A 9,822-nucleotide genomic window follows, 5' to 3' on the forward strand; every position below is an offset into this window, starting at 1 on the left:
GGATTGTAACATACTCTGTTTCACGGAAACATGGCTCTCTCGGGATATACTGTCTGAGTCCGTACAGCCAGTTGGGTTGTCAGTTCATTGCACAGACAGGAATAAATATCTCTCCGGGAAGAAGAAGGGCGGGGGTGTATGTTTTATGATTAACTACTCATGGTGTGATTTTGATAACACACAGGAGCTCACGTCCTTTTGTTCACCCGACATAGAATACCTCACAATCAAATGCCGACCGTATTACCTCCAAAGTGAATTATCTTCGGTTATAGTCACAGCCATGTATATTCCCCCTCAAGCCGATACCACGACGGCCCTCAAAGAACTTCACCAGACTTTATGCAAACTAGAAACCACATTTATTGAATCTGGGGATTTTAACAAAGCAAATTTGAGGAAAACGCTACAAAAGTTATATCAACACATTGACTGTAGTTCTTGCGCTGCTAAAACACTCAACCACTGCTATTCCAAATTCCGGGATGCCTACAAGGCCCTCCCCCGCCCTCCCTTCGGCAAATCTAATCACGACTCCATTTTGCTACTCCCTTCCTATAGGCAGAAACTCAAACAGGAAGTACCCGTGCTAAGGTCTATTCAACGCTGGTCTGACCAATCGGAATCCAAGCTTCCAAGATTGTTTTGATCACGCGGACTGGGATATGTTCCTGGTAGCCTCCGAGAATAACATTGACGAATACACTGATATGGTGACTGTTTATCAGGAAGTTTATAGATGTTGTACCCACTGTGACTATTAAAACCTATCCTAACCAGAAACCGTGGAGAGATGGCAGCATTCGCGCAAAACTGAAAGCGCGAACCACCGCATTTAACCATGGCAAGATGATTGGGAATATGGCTGAATACAAACAGTGTAGTTATTCCCTCCGTAAGGCAATCAAACAGGCAAAACGTCAGTATAGAGACAAAGTGGAGTCGCAATTCAACACTCAGACACGAGACGTATGTGGCAGGGTCTGCAGACAATCACGGACTACAAAGGGAAAACCAGCCGAGTCGCAGACACCGACGTCTTGCTTCTGGACAAACTAAACACCTTCTTCGTCCGCTTTGAGGATAACACAGTGCCACCGACGCAGCCCGCTACCAAGGACTGTGGGCTCTCCTTCTCCTTGAGTTTTTACCAAAAAGTTTTATTTTGGTTTCATCTGACCATATGACATTCTCCCAATCCTCTTCTGGATCATCCAAATGCACTCTAGCAAACTTCAGACGGGCCTGGACATGTACTGGCTTAAGCAGGGGGACACGTCTGGCACTGCAGGATTTGAGTCCCTGGCGGCGTAGTGTGTTACTGATGGTAGGCTTTGTTACTTTGGTCCCAGCTCTCTGCAGGTCATTCACTAGGTCCCCCCGTGTGGTTCTGGGATTTTTGCTCACCGTTCTTGTGATCATTTTGACCCCACGGGGTGAGATCTTGCGTGGAGCCCCAGATCGAGGGAGATTATCAGTGGTCTTGTATGTCTTCCATTTCCTAATAATTGCTCCCACAGTTGATTTCTTCAAACCAAGCTGCTTACCTATTGCAGATTTAGTCTTCCCAGCCTGGTGCAGGTCTACAATTTTGTTTCTGGTGTCCTTTGACAGCTCTTTGGTCTTGGCCATAGTGGAGTTTGGAGTGTGACTGTTTGAGGTTGTGGACAGGTGTCTTTTATACTGATAACAAGTTCAAACAGGTGCCATTAATACAGGTAATGAGTGGAGGACAGAGGAGCCTCTTAAAGAAGAAGTTACAGGTCTGTGAGAGCCAAAAATCTTGCTTGTTTGTAGGTGACCAAATACTTATTTTCCACCATAATTTGCAAATAAATTCATTACAAATCCTACAATGTGATTTTCTGGATTTTTTTTCCTCAATTTATCTGTCATAGTTGACGTGTACCTATGATGAAAATTACAGGCCTCTCTCATCTTTTTAAGTGGGAGAACTTGCACAATTGGTGGCTGACTAAATACTTTTTTCCCCCACTGTAACCCCCCCCCCCCCCGAAATATCACAATTACATAAGTATTCAGACCCTTTACTCAGTACTTTGTTGAAGCACCTTAGGCAGTGATTACAGCCTTGAGTCTTCTTGGGTATGACGCTACAAGCTTGGCACACCTGTATTTGGGGAGTTTCTCCCATTCTTCTCTGAAGAACCTCTCAAGCTCTGTCAGGTTGGATGGGTAGAATTGCTGCACAGCTATTTTCAGGTCTCTCCAGAGATGTTCAATCGGGTTCAAGTCCGGGCTCTGGCTGGGCCACACAAGGATATTTAGAGACTTGTCCCGAAGCCACTTCTGCGTTGTCTTGGCTGTGTGCTTAGGGTCAATGTCCTGTTGGAAGGTGAACCTTCGCCCCAGTCTGAGGTCCTGAGTGCTCTGGAGCAGGTTTTCATAAAGGATCTCTCTATACTTTGCTCCGTTTAGCTTTCCCTCGATCCTGACTAGTTTCCCAGTCCCAGTCCCTGCCACTGAAAAACATACCCACAGCATGATACTGCCACCACCATGCTTCACCATATGGATGGTGCCAGATTTCCTCCAGACGTGACGCTTGGCATTCAGGCCAAAGAGTTCAATCTTGGTTTCTTCAGACCAGAGAATCTTGTTTCTCATGGTCAGAGTCGTTTAGGTGCCTCTTGGCAAACTCCAAGCGGGCTGTCATGTGCCTTTTACTGAGGAGTGGCTTCTGTACGGCCACTCTACCATAAAGGCTTGATTGGTGGAGTGCTGCAGAGATGGTTGTCCTTCTGGAAGGTTCTCCGATCTCCACAGAGGAACTCTGGAGCTCTGTCAGTGTGACCAGTTTGGCCGGGCGACCAGCTCTAGGGAGAGTCTTGGTGGTTCCAAACTTCTTCCATTTAAGAATGATGGAGGCCACTGTGTTGTTGGGGACCTTCAATGCTGCAGACATTTGTTTGAACCCTTCCTCAGATCTGTGCCTCGACACAATTCTGTCTTGGAGCTCTACGGACAATTCCTTCAACCTCATGGCTTGATTTTTGCCAATTTTTGTCCAATTAATTGAATTTACCACAGGTGGACTCCAATGAAGTTGTAGAAACATCTCAAGAATGATCAATGGAAACACGATGCAGCTGAGCTCAATTTCGAGTCTCATAGCAAAGGGTCTGAATACTTATGTAAATAAGGTATCGTTTTTTTATTCTTAAAACATTTGCAACAATTTCTAAAAACCTATTTTCGCTTTGTCATTATGGGTATTGTATGTAGATTGATAAGGAAAACATTTAATTTAATGCATTTTATAATAAGGCTGTAACGAAATAAAATGTGGAAAAAGTTAAGGGGTCTGAATACTTTCCGAATGCTGGAGTCTTTAGTAATATAATATTTTGAAAGTTATTTCATCACTCAAAATCTTGCCAAATCATATTCTGTATGAGGGTTTAATATGAAAATTTGACATGATTTATATCAATCGGGTCATGAACATATGGACTTTGAAATGAACAAGGGAGAGGTTAAACGTAGGCTAAGTCTGGCATAAGCTTATTCCCACACTTTACAATAACTCTGTTGCAGTGGTCTTAGGTAGTCTCCGTATAGGCTATTCCCTCCATTGCGACACTGCTGCCCAGTTGAAGAGCTTGTGATCTCCATGCAGCACCACAGCACCATGCGCCTTAGTAAAAGCACCCCTCCGCCTCAGAAGATGCCCTTCTGGAGGCATGCAGCCATAGAGTCATTATACCCTAATATAGGCCTGTTTGCCTACTAGACAAATAAAGTGCAGAGTATGCATGATGCGTGCAACTCATCATTCCAACATATTTGAACATTTAATTCATCCTTCATTCAGTTCAGTCAGTCAGTATGTCATCCATTCTGTCATTTGTCGGAGTTACATTTTACATTTTTGTCATTTAGCAGACGCTCTTATCCAGAGCGACTTACAGTTAGTGAGTGCATACATTTTTCACACTGGCCCCCCATGGGAAATGAACCCACAACCCTGGCGTTGCAAGTGCCATGCTCAATTGGAACTAAATCAAAGAGAATAGAACAGTCTTATCACTTTGTTTATTGAAATCAATGTGTGTATTCAAAATTATCAAAATTATCCAAAGTTCTTTAGCCTATCACTTTAATAATTCAATGTTTAATTTAGGCCTATCCAAATAAAATAATAGGCCTTCAACTTGTAGGCATTGCAATTTAGGCTATCATTCTAGGTACTTGTGTCTTACGGGATAATTTTAGAACTCTATTTGTGTTTTATAACCGTTTTTATTATAGGCCTCCCCTTAAAAAGAGACCCTAGCTCACAGGCCTCTAAATATAGTCTCTAAACACATTTTAAACAAAATAGTTGAAGCAGGGGCTGATAGGGAAAACAGATCTGGCAATAAGAATAGGTTATAGATCGTCTTGACCATTTGGGACCCCATGGCTATTAAACTCAGGACAGGTTATAGCCAAGACTTAATCAATATTTCGTTTTGTCTCATTTATTGATATGGATATAGCCTCTGCGTGATGGGGTTGTGCAACGCAAATGGCTATAACAAGCCTATATTCAGAGTGGAATTCTCAAATAGATTTTACCTGATCTATAAAAGTCGAGGAAAGTCAAGAAAACTTTCAACAACACCCCTTTCACTAAGAATCCAGTTGTCTGCTATTGTCTACTTTTGCCTGACAGCAATTTGGAACCAAGTTCTATCAGAGTACAGATGTTCTCAAGGCTGTTGTTGCATCTCTCTCCCTGAAGCCTTAGAAACATAAAGATAGACAACAAACACACTTTATAACTGGTGAAAAACTACACCTGATACTTCAATTAAGCAGGAAAAAGCACTTATTATAACAGATGTGTAGCACTGTAAGACACGTGTTTCTCTGTTGATTGTTTTAAACCTGTTTTATTCTCAGGACCATGACTAAAACATTGAGTGTTGGGACACAGGGCAACAACATATCCTGGTCTCTTCTACATAATACAACTAAACATTAAAAAAATACAACAACAAAAAATATGAAAATGCAATAAGCAATGAAAAACTAAACAAGAAAACATGAAACCACATTGCAGATGTATGTTTTACAATGACATTTACATGCAAGCATTTGTTCCGCGTAACAAATCCCCAATAAAAAGTAGAATGGTAAGGTATAAGACATTATCAAGTGTATTTCCAGAGTGAAGAGAGAGCAGTTTGGTAGGAGACCTTACTGGCTGTGAGAAAACAGAAGAGTGTGAGGTCTGTGGTTGACATGACCTATAAGTACTGATGGGCAGAGATGGCTTCCTGTCCCCATGATGCCTCTTCCTAACAACCAACATATAATTCAATTCACAATAAAAATGTGTGAACGTCTTTTTGGAGAACACTTAATATACAAAAAGGAAAGCTGAAAGATATCCCAATTAAAATACGTTAAAATAAATGCAACAACATAATTTGACCACACTAATAGTCCTATGGCTTCTGTACTTCTGTATGTCCCATCAGCTACACTACAACCTGGTGAAGGGATTTACAATAAATATGAGGCCTATGCTCCTTATCAAAAATAGATTATTATTAAAGTTTTTAAAAACATAATGTGATTAGCAGATGTTGTTGAGCAGATAATGGATTTAATTTATTGATTTATTGAATACATGAATACACACCTAGTATTGTTGAAACATGATTCTACATTATACTCCGAGACGCTTGATACATATCGATCCAGTGCTTCATATTATGCTACACAGGTTACAGTGGTAATCAGACATAGTAAACTGTTAGAGAATGGGAGATGGATGACTCTTTACAAGATGTTTTCTATTGAAACTTTATTTAGGGATCAGGAACCGTTGCCGGAGAGGAGGGAGATGAAAGAAAACATGTTTGTGCTTTCTGGTGTTTTTTCAATGACCCTGAATGAGCAAAGCTCTTTCCACATAGACAGGAGTAAGGTTTCTCTCCAGTGTGTGTGAGCTGGTGTGTTGTCAGGTCTCCTCAATTCCTGAAACTCCTCCCACACTGATCACAGCTATAAGGCTTCTCTCCTGTGTGTATGCGATGGTGTGTAATCAGGGCTCCTGAATGATTGAAGCTCTTCCCACACTGATTACAGCTATAAGGCTTCTCTCCTGTGTGTATTCGTTGGTGTGTAGTCAGGTCTCCTGATTGATTGAAGCTCTTCCCACACTGATCACAGCTATAAGGCTTCTCTCCTGTGTGTATGCGTTGGTGTGTAATCATTGCTCCTGAATGATTGAAGCTCTTCCCACACTGATCACAGCTATAAGGCTTCTCTCCTGTGTGTATGCGCTGGTGTGTAATCAGGGATCCTGAATGATTGAAGCTCTTCCCACACTGATCACAGCTGTAAGGCTTCTCTCCTGTGTGTATGCGTTGGTGTGCAGTCAGTTGTCCTGATTGATTGAAGTGCTTCCCACACTGATCACAGCTATAAGGCTTCACTCCTGTGTGTATGCGTTGGTGTGTCGTCAGGTCTCCTGAATTCCTGAAACTCTTCCCACACTGATCACAGCTATAAGGCTTCTCTCCTGTGTGTATGCGTTGGTGTGTAGTCAGTTGTCCTGACTTCCTGAAACTCTTCCCACACTGCTCACAGCTATAAGGCTTGTCTCCTGTGTGTATGTGTTGGTGTGCAGTCAGTTGTCCTGATTGATTGAAGCTCTTCCCACACTGATCACAACTATAAGGCTTCTCTCCTGTGTGTATGCGTTGGTGTATAGTCAGGTGTCCTGAATGATTGAAGCTCTTCTCACACTGATCACAGCTATAAGGCTTCTCTCCTGTGTGTATGCGTTGGTGTGTAGTCGGGTGTCCTGGTTGACTGAAGCTCTTCCCACACTGATCACAGCTATAAGGCTTCTCTCCTGTGTGTATGCGTTGGTGTGTAGTCAGGGCACCTGATAGAGCAAAGCACTTCCCACACCATTCACAGCTATAAGGCCTCTCCCCTGTATGAATTCTTTGATGAAATGTTAAGGTTTTAGATGCACCGAAACTCTTCCCACACTGAGAGCAGTCGTACGGTGTCTCTCTAGTGTGAATCCGCTGGTGAATTATAAATTCCTTCTGTCTAGCAAAACCCTTCCCACAGTCAGAGCAGAAATGCTGAGGTTTCTTCCCTATACCTCTCTGCTGATGTTTCTTGAGGTGTTCTGATCTGGAGAGACTATTCTCTGTCTTGTCAGCATCTTGAAGTTGTTGAGGCTCCCCAGATGATAAGCTCCTCCCACTGAGAGAGCAACGATTAGGGCTGTCCCCTGTGAAACAAAGACATTGAATAGCTAGGTTTTGCAAATATGGTCCATAAACAGATGGGTCGTTCCATTAAATGAATGCCTTTTGATATTTTTTCAATACAAATTGTGCACAAATATTGCATTTAAAAAATCTGTTATATTAAATAAAGTGCCCTTTAATACAGAACACATGGATAATACCATTAATCTGATTTTTTATAGGAATAAAGACTTGCTAAAGTGACTAAATTCTGCATTTGGACACCTCCCACCGTAACCCTGTAACTTCTATAAATATTTTAACCCACCTTATACAATAACTTCTCCAAGTTTTACCATCATTGAGTACGGTTACATGCGCAGAATAATATGATTATTATGAATAGTCAATTAATATTGGAGTTTGATTTAAACGTTTACATACTATGAAAGAGGAACAATTTCCCTAATAATCCTATTTACATGGACACATCTGAAATCAGAGTACCTGATGGGACTTCACTAAATGCAGAAAATTGCCAATCAAAATCAACGTTCTACCACAGCGACCATGTTATTTTTTTGAAGCATATTTAATTCTGAGTTCGGACGAATAAAGTTTGTATGTGAAAACATTTTTAAGCTGCATACTTTCAGTTTTTCTTAACTCACTGCACTCGCACAAAAGAAGGACGCTTGCGCAACTTGTGCTAGCACATGCACAGATTAAATACACCGGTATAACTCTGATTTAAAGTGTTTACATGTCCTAATAATTCTAAAGATTGCTCAGAAACCAGGTGTTGTTAAAGGCTTATGCTTACTTCTGTTATGACCTTACACCAATTAAGATAAGCAGAGTAAGGTGTTTACATGACTAATGCCATACTCGGCCTACTGCCATAATCAGTTTAATGGGAAATGATTAGTGTGCATGTAAAGCCCTAGTTATTTGGTTACTTTGACAGACATTTCTGAACATTATTTATTTCATGTGATTAGTGATTAATTTACATATGTCCCTCATTTTAAGGTCAACCCTGTTACATGAACTGAACACTTGTTTTAAAATGGTGAAACTGTTGCTCATTTTTTTGTGGAAAAACAAACATTAAACATCTAATAGTCAAAACATAGAGTAAAAGCAGGTGAGCTGGTTCTACTCTTTTTGTCAATTTACTGGTGTTTTGTGGTGGAAAACTGAGCAAGTGAACACTTTTACCCATAAATTGTCATGGTAGAAATTGTTTAACAATTAAAGTTTTTTTGTGAAGCATGCATTAAATTTGCACTCCCTGTTGCACAATACTAGCTTTGATTACCCCTGTCATAAACGAATTTTTGGTTGCGTTAAAGGACTATTTTACCAATGTAAATTTGTGGTTGTGTTGTTTTCAGTAGTCCCCAGTTACAGTCAACCCTGTTACTTTATTTGGCACATAGGCACTTACTACAGTATTTATTTGTTTGAGATGGGAAAACTTGTTTTTTATTAAGTTGAACATGTGCTCTTTATGACAGAATGTTAAAATTATGTGAAATCAATGTTTTTTTGTTTTTTTACCAAGTTACACCTCTTAAAATTGGGTGGAATGACCAGATATTTTCATCAATATATAAGTAAGCAATTAATTGTTACAGAAGCAGATTGTAGACTTATCTACACACCATGGTTCTTACTTAATGAAATCGAATCTCCATGTTCCTCTTCTCCTTCTCCTCTCTCAGTTCCACTCTGCCCCGGTGTTTTCCTGCAGTCGACCAGACCCAGCAGTAAAGTACCGGGAGGCGGTCGACCTGGGGACTCCTGGAGGGTGGAGGGGGACGGGCTAGATTTGTCCTGTTGGCCGCAACAAGTATTCTACATAGATTAACATTAAACCAAATATTTTATTAATTTAGTCTAAACCTCTGATTGAGTTGGGTGCATCCCTCGAATATCTCCTTATTCCTGAAATGTTCAATCGTTCAACCCACAAATCTAAGAGTATTGAAATGGTGGAGGCATGGGCTAGTTTCCACAATATTTCTTATACCAGTCATTTCCTTTCAAATAGCGAGGAAGAGGCGAAGCGAGAGGGATAACTGGGCCCCAAATCTGGTTTCTGGCTCATTTGATCGATTATAAATGTCGTAACGATTAGGTTGTTAGGAGTGTATTGGTAAAAGTAGGACACTTTATATGAGAGTAGTGCCTGGCCGTCACTAGTTACCACAAACAAAGTCATAAACCACGCCCATTTCTACAATTGATCTTATTAAAATATGATTTTAACCCTAACCTTAACCAGACTTCTAACTTTAAGCCTAACCCTAAATAAAATAAAAATACGATAGACAATTGACTTTGTGGCTGTGGTAGCTAGTGGAAACACGCATATCTGCCCTCTCATTGGCTATAATGGTCCCACCTGATCTGGCCTCTTCCCGATAGCCTTCAATTTTGGAAGACATTTGTTTTCTTTGTTAGAGCGGCCACTTAAGTATCTGGTCAAATAATGGAAAATCTGTTCGAAATCAGTGAAGGAATGGGAACATATGCACACTTTAGGAGGAAGGAGAGATAATTAGGTAATAGACACAGATTCCTAAACATG

Source organism: Coregonus lavaretus, assembly GCF_964263955.1.
Source record: "Coregonus lavaretus genome assembly, contig: HAP1_SCAFFOLD_55, whole genome shotgun sequence".
Classification (NCBI taxonomy): domain Eukaryota; kingdom Metazoa; phylum Chordata; class Actinopteri; order Salmoniformes; family Salmonidae; genus Coregonus; species Coregonus lavaretus.